The sequence below is a fragment of the Bos taurus genome, chromosome 13, assembly GCF_002263795.3.
Source record: "Bos taurus isolate L1 Dominette 01449 registration number 42190680 breed Hereford chromosome 13, ARS-UCD2.0, whole genome shotgun sequence".
In the NCBI taxonomy this organism is placed as follows: domain Eukaryota; kingdom Metazoa; phylum Chordata; class Mammalia; order Artiodactyla; family Bovidae; genus Bos; species Bos taurus.
Genome location: NC_037340.1, coordinates 62,019,411 through 62,031,927, shown reverse-complemented (window position 1 = coordinate 62,031,927; position 12,517 = coordinate 62,019,411).

Below are 12,517 nucleotides of genomic sequence, written 5' to 3'. Positions count from 1 at the left end.
AACAAGTACCCCATAAATACTTGTTGTTGAAGCAAATAAACAGATCTCCTGTTTACAGATGAGAAACTGAACCACAGAGGAGGGGAATCCATGGCTCAAAGTCAGGGTGAGGTTGTTGCCATTCAACCACGGAAACCTGGTTTCTCATCTCAACCCCGCCCGCCGTTTCCTAGCTGTGTGGTCTGGAGCTGTGCTCTTGCCCTCCCTGAGTCCCACAGTCCCTACCTTCCATCCTGGGGACTGCGAGGAGAATGGGATGCATGTCTGTGGTCCTCTTCTGGTCCTTCACTCACACACCACAGTGGGTCACTGCGTCACTGTCCTTTGCCTTCCACCAGAAGCCCCACCCATGGCTGGCATTACTGCCATCTAATGTGATGAGAAGGTGCCCACCATTAACAGTATTTTTAAACAACAATCCCAAGGAAATATTTTTAAAATCCCATGTCATGCTGGGGAACAGCTCTGAATTATTAACTATCCGGCAGCCCTGCTATATTTCTTGACAGAGTTTATTCCGACACATACAATTTTCCTCCTGGTAATTTATGAAAAGCGTATTCTCTTCTTCAGGAAATCATACCCCTTTCTCCTGAGCACCGCCTCTCCCGACCCCAGCTGAAAGGTTTACTGGGTAAATTCACTGAACTTTTATCTTAAAGAGCGTCTGCTTGCTTGCCTGATATCGAAGCACATTTCCTGGGGAGACGCTGCAACCATGTTTTTCGAAATGCCCAACCTGAGTCTTTTAAAAATTCAATAAAACCCTGTTCATTAGTATGGATTAATCATTGGGAGACTTTTGCTCACATCCCCCAGGGATACCCCCTCTCCCTCAGCCCCACACTGTGACCAGCATGTATCTGCTTCACATTCAGGTGGTCGTGGGTTTGAGCCCCAGTGGAATCCTGTTTCCTGGACTCTGGCTACTCTGTATTGCCCACCCCATCCCAGGCCTTGGCTGTTGAGGGCACAGATGGAGTTAACTGAACCTAGATGGACTGATTTACTTTTAAATATTTATTTTTATTTATTTATTTGGTTGCACTGGGTCCTAGGTGCGGCATGTGAGATCTTCGATCTTGGTTGCGGCATGTGGGATCTTTCAGTAGGATCTAGTTCCCTGACCAGGGATGGAACCCGGGCCCCCTGCATTGGGAGAGCAGAGTCTTAGCCACTGAACCACCAGGGAAGTCCCTATATGAACCCAGATTTAGAGTCAGAGGCCCTGGTTCTAGTCTTACTGGTGTCATAGACTCAGCTGGGTGACCTTGGGTAAGTCACCAAACCTCTCTGATCTAGTTTTGTCCTCTCCCGATCGAGTTTTCTCATCCATAAAACAGGGAGTCATGACCCACATTCAGGCATCCACTCATCACGCACAGAGTGCCCTGTGCTGGGCACTGGGGATCCAAGCTGGTGCCCACCCTCATGGAATTCATGGCAAGTGGGGAATCAGACCAGCTAAACACACAAAGGAACTGCAGAAATGTCAGATGCTGCTAAGATCTATGGCCGAAATTAAGCTGGGGCAGGCTGGGAAGTGGCGGTGGGGGCTATTTTCAGCAGGAGGTCCAGGACAGAGGTGGGATGGGGGGACAGCACAGATCTGGTAGGGCAGTGGTTTTTACTCCCCCCCTCTGCCCCTCCCTGCCAGGGAAGATTTTGTCCCCAGAGACAGACATTTGGCAGTGTCCCCAGAGTTCTGTCTGTCACAGCTGAGGGGTGGGATGCTACTGGTATGTAGCAGGTGGAGCCCAGGTTGGCTGCAGCCACCATCCTGCGGTGCTCGGGACCGCCTGGAGAAGACCTGCTGAGGGGCCCGAAGGCTGGTGCTTTTACTCCAAGTGATCTGGAAGCCACGAGAGGGTCCTCCCACCGGACGCACCAGAGAGAGGATGGCAGACGTTCCCTCGGAACCCTGTGCAAGGACCACTCAGCTACCTCCCTGAAACCGTACTTACTACTGTGATTCAACCGGATGGAGCAGAGTCTGCCCTCGCTGAGCGAATATTCCGCCCCCGGGGGAGAAAGGGACGCAGCTAGGGGGAGAAAGGGACGCAGCTACTGCTCTTTTGTTCAGAGTCCTCAAAAGGCTCCCTGCACTGCCCCGCTCCGCCACCGCCCACCTCCCTTTGGACAAGCTCCAGGGTTCACAGGCCTGCCAGACGCCCTCTGCCTTCTCTGACTCCACTCTCTCCCGTGTCCTTGGTACATGCATGCTGGCCTCCGGGGGGGCCTTTGCAGTGCTCTTTCCTCTGCCTAGATGCCCCCCACCTGCCCCCCACCATCTCCGTGACTCTTCCCAAAGGTTACCTCTTTATCGAGACTTCAGGTCCCCAACCCCCCAGTCTAAACAGTCATCACCTTAACCTTTACCCTCTACTCTGCTTCCTTCTGTCTGCCCATCTCCTTTCCATCCATCCTTCCTTCCATCTGTTCATTTGTTCATTCATTCACTCAACAAATACTTGGTAAGTCCTGACTGTGTGCCAGACCCTGTCCTGGGTGCAGGGGACCCAGTGAGGAAGGACTCGTGAAGGTCCACATAGCTAGGAAAAGGGATGCTATTAGTTAGATAAGCACACATTTCCAGTGACAAGAAGAGCTAGAAATGAAAAGGTCTGGGAGTGGCTGGTACAAGCTGGGAGTCAAGGGGGGCTTCCTGGAGGAAGTGACCACTGAACTGAGATCTGAAGGGGAGGGAAGGTGAGTGAGTACAGGGTGCGTGTACTGGTTATGAGGTGTCGGGGTGGTCGTTCCCAGCCTATGAGGCAGGCACGAGCAGGGTGCACCTGAGGAGACCAGTCATTGTGAAGGAGCACAGACAGATGGGATGGGGTGGGGCTGTGAGTGGCAGGAGATGAGGCCCAGTGGTAACTGGGGGTGCAGTTATGTGAGGCCTGTGGACCAGGGTAAGGAGGGCGGGAGTGGGGCAGAGTTGAGGCAGGAGGAAGTAGTGGCTAATCTCCACTCTCACTCCTCCAGTTCTTAGAGAATAATCTGAGGTGGGGTGAGGGTGTCCAGTGAGAATGGTGCTACAGTCGTCCAGGCTTAAGAGGGCAGTGGCCTCAGCCAGAAGGTACCAGAATGGAGAGGAAATTAGAGGTTAAATCGATGGCCCTGACGGGGCTGTGGATGTGAGGCTAAGAGCTGGGAGGAATCCAGGACTCCTTCACCCACTGGTCGTCCCTTACCCAAGCAGAGCCAGGCAGTCCCCTCACTGGGCACTGAGGAGTCCACTGGCTCAGAGGTCTCGCTCTCTCTCCATCCATCCATAGATCCATTTTCCCAACCAATCTCCTATCATCCAGCCAGCCAGCCAGCCATCAGCACTGTGTATCAGGCTGAATGTTGTGACCTCGGGACACGAAAGCCCAGGCAGGATTCAGCTGATGTCATTGGAAATCTGGAAGTTTGGTTTCAGTTTGAGAATCTCAGGAAGACTGGATGGGGCCAGAGAGGTCACAGACGTCAGATGCCATTGCTTAGGGATACTGAGGCCTGGAGAAGCTCAGGTCCCCACGCAAGTTTACATGGCCAGGAAGCAGGAGAGCCAGGCTTGGTACCAGGGTCCCCCGCGCCTGGCCCCCACGCCTCTCACGAAGACCCTCTCTGCAGGTCTCCTGGAAGCCCTGGCTGGGGCCTGTCAGACTCCAAGGAGGCCCTGCAGCCGGGAGGGGAGCAGCCTTCTGGGCCCACAGGCCCCTCCTAGCAGACCTCCTTGCCATCCCCTTCCCCGCCCCACCCCAATGGCTGCAAGAGGGGCCTGGCTGGGAAAGTGCTTCTGGTGTTGCCCAGAAGGCTGCTGATTCATGCCTCGCAGGAGTTGCCTGTTAAATAGGAGCTTGACTGTGGCCTGCGCCTGTCTCTTTAAGGCCGGCTTGGGCCTCCCTGCTCGGCCTGTGTGCCCTGAGGAACAGGAACTAGGCAGGCCTGGTGTCTCCCAAGACAGAATTACTGACTCTAACCTGTTACAGTAGCCTGGGGCGGGGCCCACAGGTCAGAGCAGGGCAGGGAGGACCCGGCCCAGAAGGGCCCTCCCCTTTCCAGGACCACACCCTCAGGAAGAGAGGGAGCTTGGAGCTCAGATGGGGCAGCCTGACTCTGAATCTTGGGCCTGCGGCACCTGGGCTGGGGTCTGTGAAGGTCCTGTCCAGGTTGCCTGGGTTTGGGGGATGCAAACCAGGACCTGCTGGTAGCTCTACTGTGAGCACTCCAAGACCAAGGCCACCCCACCCTGACAGCTCCCTGGGGTGCAACATTCTGGGTCCCAGGGGCTGCCTCACTTGGGACATAGCTGTGTTCCTTGGGCAGGGCACCTAGTCTCCGTGAACTTCTTTTAACAGAGAAAGCCAGTGGCAGCATCCAGACTGCCAGAGTGACTCCGAGCCTTCATTTGAATCCACCTGTGTGCACTGGGGTCAGTTGTCTTCAGAGACCCCCGGATCCGCAGATCATTGCTCCATCCAGGCCAGGGCCTGGTCCGTAAAGTGTGGTCCGCGCTTGATGAATTGAACAGAAAGTTAACTGCGTGTCTGCTCCTCCTGTGTGGTCAGGACTGATGACAAAGAACTGGACCCTCCTCCTCTGACACCAAAGAGGTCATCCTCAGAGGGAAGGGAGACAGAAAAGGAATTGGTGCCTAGAGTGGCCCCTGTTTTTTGTATGTTTGGCCGAATCATGTGGCCTGTGGGACCTTAGTCCCCCCGACCAGGGATCAAACCTGTACCCCCTGCAATGGAAGGTGAAGACTTAACCACTGGACCACCAGGGAAGAGCTCTTTAGAAACTTCAAGAGTGGAGCTGAAGGACTGGGAGTGGGCTTTGCTTGAGCTTCGGGGTGATGCTACCTACCAGGGTAATTTGGGATGATCTCCTTACTGCTCTGTGCCTTGATATTCCTCATCTGAAAACAGCATTAGAAACATCTTAACCATAGATTGTTGACAGAAGTAAATAAGCTGATACATGCGGTGCTGGGCACCTGCATGATATCAGTTATTATTATTGCAATTCTTATATGAGGGAAGCAGATGCGGGGACAGAAGAGAAGTTGCCGGAGGAGGGGGTTGTGGTGTGGGGAGAACTAGGAACCTGTAAGGGTTGCCCTGGGTAGGGGTGCCAGCCTTCATCTCCTGCCCTCTGCCTGCCATGCCAGAGGGAGTCTCAGGCCTTAAGGTCTGCCTGTGGGTCTGCTTGGGAGTCTGTACAGAGCTTTCTGGAAACTGAGAGGGGAGGGTGGGGTGGGGATTGACCCTCCCCAATGCCCGCAGCTCAGCGGGCAGTGGTTGGATCCAAAGACGAACTGTGTGGTTGGCTGCAGCGCTGAGCCGCCTCCAGCCCTTCCAGGGGACCTCACTTCACGAGTTAGAATTCATATCCGTGGCTGCTTGAGTGAGGTTCACAAGTGGCCTGGTGAGCCAGAGCGGGGCAGCCACCTTTGTCCTGCCCCAGTCCCAGTGCTTCAGCTCCACCACCACAAGCAGATGAGGGCCCTGAGGCTCAGGGGGCTGGTGGGCCGCCTGCGTTGCCCAGAGAGTGTGCAGAGCAAAGAGGCCTGGGCCGAGGCAGCCAGTCCCCACCTGCCACCTCCTGGGCTCCATGGGACCTGCAGAGAAGGGACAGATGACAGGGCATCTCCCCTAGAGGGAGGACACAGAGGCACTGGGACACGATCAGAGCCCACCCCCTGTCCCAGCCAGCCCACTGCCCTCAGGTTCCAGTGCCAAGGCTGCCAGTGAGTGTTCTGCTCCCGGCTTCCCAGGAGCCCCGTGGCCAGGCCCATTCATTGTGCAAAGGTCAAGATGGCTCTGGCTGACCCCCCTCCACCTGGCCTGGGAGCCAAAGGCTGCAGACAGGGCCTACAGTGAACCGGCCAGGCAAGGGGCTTGTGCCCTCCACTGCACTGGGCGGGCAGGGGTCCTGAGCCGCTTCTGGGCACCCGCTCACTTGCTCAGCAGCATTTGCCATAATTATCCAGCCATCCCCTTCAAGTGTACGGCAACCATAGCAACAGACAGATGTTCTGTCCCAGCCACGGTCCACAGCGAGCCAGGAGCCAAGCACAAAATTTAACCCCTTCCAGCTCAGGAAGCAAGGGCAAGACTGGCCTGGGGCCCCGGGCCAGGTGCCCAACCTCGCTGGGCCTGGTCAGGTGGGACGAGGTGGCTCCTGAGGACCCATTTGTCTCTGACGCTCAGTCTCCCTTGTTTGCTGTCTTCTGGGTTTTCTACCCACTGCTTCCTTCTTCCCAGAGCTAAGACACCGTGGTGAGGGTAGAGGTCCTATAAGGGAGACTGGAGTGGGCCTGGCTGAGCCCTCAGCGCTAGTTACGATGCAGGTGGAAGAGCACGGACACAGTCAGGTGAGCTGAGCTGGGCCCTTGTTTTGGATCTGCTTCTGGTTTGCGGTGTGACCTTGGGCAAGTGACTCACCTTCTCTGAGGCTCAACTACTGCCTCTGTACAACGAGGAGGGTAGGCTCTCCTGCCCTCATCCCACAAACGTTTATCGATCATCTAACGTGCGCCAGGCGCTGGGATAGGCCCTAAGGAGACTCCTGAGGAAAGCTATCACACCCCAGGCTGGGAATGGGGACATTGACAATAACAACACGTAGGATGACTGTCATTTCTGTTGTGTCCTGAAAGGCCTCGGGGTGCCCTCTGATGGAGAGTAAGAGGGGGTGGGGGCTGACCTGCTTTGGACAGGTGGTCAGGGAAGGCCTCTGAGAAGGGGATGTTTGGGCAGAGGCTGAGCAGGAACCAGCCAGGCAGCACCGGGTGAGGAGAGTCCCTGGCAGAGGGAAGGACAGGGGCAGAAGCATGGCCGCCACAGCTTGGGAGCAGTGGGGAAGCCCAGCAGCCGTAGGGCAGGAGCCCAGGGCTGAGGAGAGGGCGCAGTTTCGAGTCCCAGGTGCAGGCAGCCCGCGGCTCATCTCAGGTCCACCTGCGCCGGGAAGGTTCTGGGTGGGGGCCACCTGGCCTGACTTTCGCGTAGTTTCTATGCACTAGCACTTGGCTGTGATGTCTCCTGCCCTAGCCAGTCAGCTTCGACTCCAGCAAACTGAGCCTCCCCTGAGTGGCGATGGCTCGGCAGTGGGGTGGGGTGGGGCAGGGGACAACAGCTCCTGCCCAGCAGGCCCCTTGCTCATTCGCTCATGCCCCGGGTTTTGCCCCAGAGGCTGCTGGGCGGAGCCAATACCTGGAGGCTCCTGAGCCAGCGCGGGGTCGGGTTAGTTATTACTGAGCAGAGCCTGGGTGAGCCCCAGAGAGCCACGGGGAGGGGCCCCCACTGGGGAGGGGGACCCCAGATCCCACCAGCAGGCCCACCTCTGCCCCTTCCTTGTTTTGTGGCCTCGGACAAGTCACTTAGTTTCCCTGGGCCTCAGTGGACCCTCCTGGAAAAGAGCTCAGGAAGCCTCCCCCTGCCCGCCAGCCCTCCTCTGGTTCACTCAACTCCAGCCTCCCTTGCTGCTCTGTAACACCCTATCTCTGTGCTGTGCTTAGTCGCTCAATCGGGTCTGACTCTGTGACCCCATAATCCCAGGCTCCCCTGGTGTCCATGGGGATTCTCCAGGCAAGAATACTGGAGTGGATTGCCATGCCCTGCTCCAGGGGATCTTCCCAATCCAGGGATCGAACCCAGGTCTCCTGCATTGCAGGCGGATTCTTTACCATCTGAGCCACCAGGGAAGCCTATCTCGGGGCCCTGCAATTTACTGCTTCCTCAGGCTCAGGATTCACAGCCTTGAGTTTCTCTGCTCAATGCCATCGCCTGGGAGAGGCCTCCTGGACCAATCTCAATCAGAACAGAGCCATCTCATTCCCCCATACCCCTGTCCTGGGCTTTACGTGTTCATGGACCTCCTAGACTGCATTCTTTTACTCACCACATGGCTCCCCTGTGCCTGGCACTGTCCTAGGTGCTGGGGATGAGCAGAGAACAGAGCAGACATCCCCTCCTGGCTTTTCCCAGGGGGCACATTCTAGCATGCGAGTCGCACTAAGACAAAGAAAGCAGGAGAGGGCTGGGGGCTGCTCACAAAGACAGTCACAGTAGAGCAGGAGGCTCTGATGAAGCAGAGGCAGAGCCCAGGGCTCTGCGGGGAAGGTGTCGGGGCCAGAGGCCCTGAGGGGGCACTTTTGCTCTCCTCTCTAGAATGTGTCTCCAGCAGGTGAGGACAAGGCGCATCTTCACTACTGCTGCGTTCTTGGCACCCTGCACGTAGTAAGTGCTTAGCAAAAGCTGGCACAGCTGGCACGGTGGGTGGTTGGAGGGTTACAGGCTATGCAGGGCCTCTGGCCTAGGGCTGTGCACCGAGGCACTCAGGAAGCATGTCCACAGTCACCAGGGGCCAGTGGTGGGAGGCAGCCTGCTGGGGGATGCTCCGTGGAAGGAACCTTCCAAGGGCACAGCAGGGGAGGAGGAGGTGGCTCCAGGGGGCTGGGCTGACCCTCAGGGCCCTCCTATGTCAGGTAGGGAATTGGGTCATTAGCCTTGGGGCCAAGGGCAGCCATCCAAGAGCTTGGGAAAGCGGATGACATGATTAGATCCAAGCTTTTAACAACCCTTCTGGCGTCCATTGTGGAGAAGGGAGTGGATCTCAGTGGGCCCAGGGATGGATGGGAGGCAGATGCAGTGGAAGACGGAAAGGCCCTGGGAGACCAAGACACCTGGTAGACCTGCGTGGCTGGGGGTGGGAGGGGGCCGCGCTCATCCCAGGCTCGGGGAGCACTCACCCAGCATCCCTACAGCGCTGCCCCCAGGAGTCCCCACCACCCACCAGACCCTGTTCTAGGCGGGGAGACGACAGGCACACAGGACGCAGGGCAGAAAATTCCTGCCCTCCTGGAAGAGCCCCATGCTAAACAAGATAAGTAAGTGAAGCATATGGTGCGTGGTAAAGCTACCCCGGTAGCTCAGTGGTAAAAAGATCTGCCTGCAGGGCAGGAGCCACAGGAGGCATGGGTTCCATCCCTGGGTCAGGAAGATCCCCTGGAGGAGGGCATGGCAACCCACTCCAGTATTCTTGCCTGGAGAATCCCATGGACAGAAGAGCCTGGCGGGCTACAGTTCATAGGGTCGCAAAGAGTGGGACACGACTGAAGCGACTTAGCACACATGATGCGTGAGATCTGTGAAAGTGCTACCGGGAAAGAAAGAAGTGGGGAGCAGGCCGAGGGGGTGGCAGTGGCAGGTTGAAATGGTGGAGAGGGCACCGGAAAGGCCATCCCAGGAGGAGCCTTCTGCCCACATGCTGCTGGTGGAACATTCGGGGCAGCCAGCACCCTGCGGCAGAAGCTGGGGTGGGGGTGGACCGGGGGAGGGGCAGGAGGGCAGAGGGAGCCGTAGGATGGGGAACAGGCAGGGCTTTGGGGGACTTCGTAAGGACTGGGGCTTCTCCGAGTGAGGGGCCACTGGAGGGTGGAGCCCTGCAGGCTGCGTCTGACTCTGCCCAGAGCGGGGTCCCTCTGGCTGCTGTATGGAGGACAGAGCAGAGGGCGCAGGAAGCAGGACAGGAGGCAGCTGTGCTGAAGGTTCGAGAGCGAGATGATGGGGGCTGACCTGCAGAGGCTGTGGAATGCTGGAAACTGAGATGGATTTAGGAGTTCGAGCAGCGGGACTCACAGATGCATCTCATGTGGGATGTGAGAGACAGAGTCAGAGAGAGGAATCTCAGGATGGCAGCCAGGGTGTTGGCCTGGACCATGGGGCGAATGGAGTTTCCCTTCACTGGAATGATGAAGGTTGTGGGTGAAACAGGTCGACGTGCAAGTATCGGGAGAGGAGACTGAAACAGGGTGAAGCGGGAAAGCAAGAGGTGCTGCAGAGGAGCAGGGTGGGTGCTGAGCTTGGAGCTCAGGGCAGAGTCCAGGTTGGCCACGTCCGGGTGGGGAACTCACAGAGAAACCGTCTTGAAAGTCGGCCAAGGAGGAAGGCAGATGGAGAGAACCAGAGAACCAGGGACTGAGCCCGACTTTAAGAGGTGGGGGTGAAATGGAGGAAGAAGCAGAAAAGGGGCTGAGAAGGGGCAGGCGGGAAGTTGGAGGAAACCAGAGCATTCTGACAGCCAGCAAGGAAGGCATCGAAGAGGCAGGGAGGGTTGGTGTATCCATGCTGTGTGGGGCCAGAAGGACAAGGTGATGGTGCTGTGATGGTGCTGGTTTAGCCCCTCCGCAGTCCTTGTTGTCCTGGGAGGAGGCAGATGGAAACCCGAGGGCAGAGGATTCAAGGCAGGAGTGGGTGGGAACTGTGACAACAGACTCCCTTTCAGGGAGCTCCCACGTGGGGCAGAGGAGAAGTGAGGCAGCAGGGGTGGGGTGTGGGCTCAGAGAAACGCATCAGCCATTTGTACGTTGCTCAGGTTGATTCAGTCGAGAGGGAAAGGCTGAGGACCTCTCAGCGAAGGGGATAGTTGCTGGAGCAATGTCTCAGGAGGATGGAGGGAAGGAGCCCCTGAATCATCCCTAAGACCCCAGGAGTAGGCCGTGTTATCATTTCCACTTCATTTATATGGAAGCTGCGGCTCAGAGAGGTTGGTCCTCCAGCCACAGGTCACCCAGCTGGGCAGAGATGGCCCATCTCCGCGACTCTGCCATGCCTTTCACAGGCCTGGGCTGTTATCCTGCTTGACAGATAAGACCCAGAGAGCTTCAGCTCCTTGGCTCAGTTCCAGTGCCCAGCTAAGGAGGTTGACTTGATGGGATATTGCGGGGAGAGGCAGCGTGGGGATCAGCAGTGATGCCTGTTCTCAGTGTGGTTCCTGGGGGCTTCAGAAGCCACTTCCTGGGCTGGGAACTGGGAGAGGAGCAGCTTTGCAGATGCTGAGCGCAGTCTGGGAGGTGCATGAGTTTTCCTCTGTGTAAAATGGGGCCAGTCGTGGAGTTGACCTCACTGAGTTCTTCTGAGACTCAAGCAAGTTGATGCAGTAAAACCCTTAGAATGGGGCACCCAGGAAATGCCATGTGGGCCTCATTGCTCTGAGTCTGCCTGGTGGGGTGCATAGTGGCAACTCCCAAACATGCACTGTAGCTGACCCAGAGGTGAACCTGGCAGGACAAGAGGGCTGATGGGAAACTCGGCCACACAGACCCTTCGAGGTCCTTCCTGGTGGAGCCTCAGTTCTACATTCAGTCCCTGGGTTTCCAGATCCAGCCCTCAAGGGACCCCCAAGAGCTCTTTAGAAACTTCAAGAGTGGAGCCTCTGGGTGGTGGTCCTGGGAAAGACCCTTCCCCTCTCAAAGTCTGAGGTCTTCATCTGTAGAATGGGTGTCCTGAGCCTTACTCTGTGGAGAGGTGCCGAGTGAGCCCCAGGACTGAGTCTTATGAAGGCTGGACACCCTACTTTCTGTGCCCTAATTTGCTGTGTCATCTTGAACAAGTAACCTGACCTCTCTGGGCTTTATCTGTAAAACCTGGGTGATGTGAGGGCCTCTACAGACTGTTGACTCTGTTGTCATTTAGAGCCTCCTGGTTTCACTAGTTGGCGAGTCCTCAGTTATACCTGGGGTGTTGTTCAGCTTCAAAGTCCTGCTTCTCACCAGAGTAGGATGGAGGCAGGCGCAAGCAGCTTGCAGGGTCCCTTGGGTCTGAATGGTCTTCCCTTCCCCCAGGGTAGCCCTGTCCCAGGCCCATTCTGAGGTGCCTGTGGTGGCATCTTGGGTGACCCACGTTTCACTCTGATTCAGGACAAAGAAACCATGACTCCTCTTTTCCAATTGTCCCCATTTTACAAGATGAGCACACTGAGACTCAGAGGAATCCTAACTCATCTACTTACCTCCTGCCTCCACTCCAGGCCAGCCAGAGCTAGCTTTCAGGACACAGACACCAGAGCCCTGAGGGCACACATCAGCATCTGCCCTTGGTTCCCCCATTCAGCCCCACTGTGTGGCATCTCCCATCACTCCTGTCCCGGGCACAGGAGACACGGAGAGGACTCAGATGAGGGCCTGGCCTCCTCTAGTGGAAAAGACACATATGAACAGAAGCAAATAGAAGTTAGGAGGGGCTGGGACACCAGGGAGAAGAGATTCGTTTATTCATTCTGACCAAAGGACCTGGGGAGGCTTCCTGGAGGAGGATGCACCAGAGACAGATCTGGAATACCAGTAGTGACTGTTACCACCTCTTGAGCAACAGCCTCAGGTTTCAGGGTGTGGTCTTATCACACTTTCCCAGTCCCCAGTGAGGTGGGTACTTTCCTTAGTCCCATTTTACAGATGAAAAAACTGAGGGTCAGAAAATGAGAATGACACTTCCAGAGTCACCTGGCTTGTGAGAGGGGCCTGAACCCAAGTCCCAAGACCCAACCCCCAGGCAGAGGAGGGAGGGGAAGACCCCCGACCCCAGCCTGACAACTTCAACCCAGGAGGCCTGGGTCTTCCTCTAGCCAAGTGTCCCCAGCACCGGTTTCACTTCCCAAAACACAGACCTATTTTGGATCCTGCTGACTTCCTTTCTCAGCCATGGCCGTTCAGGCTCTGAGGCATGGGCAACCGTAGAATGGACCG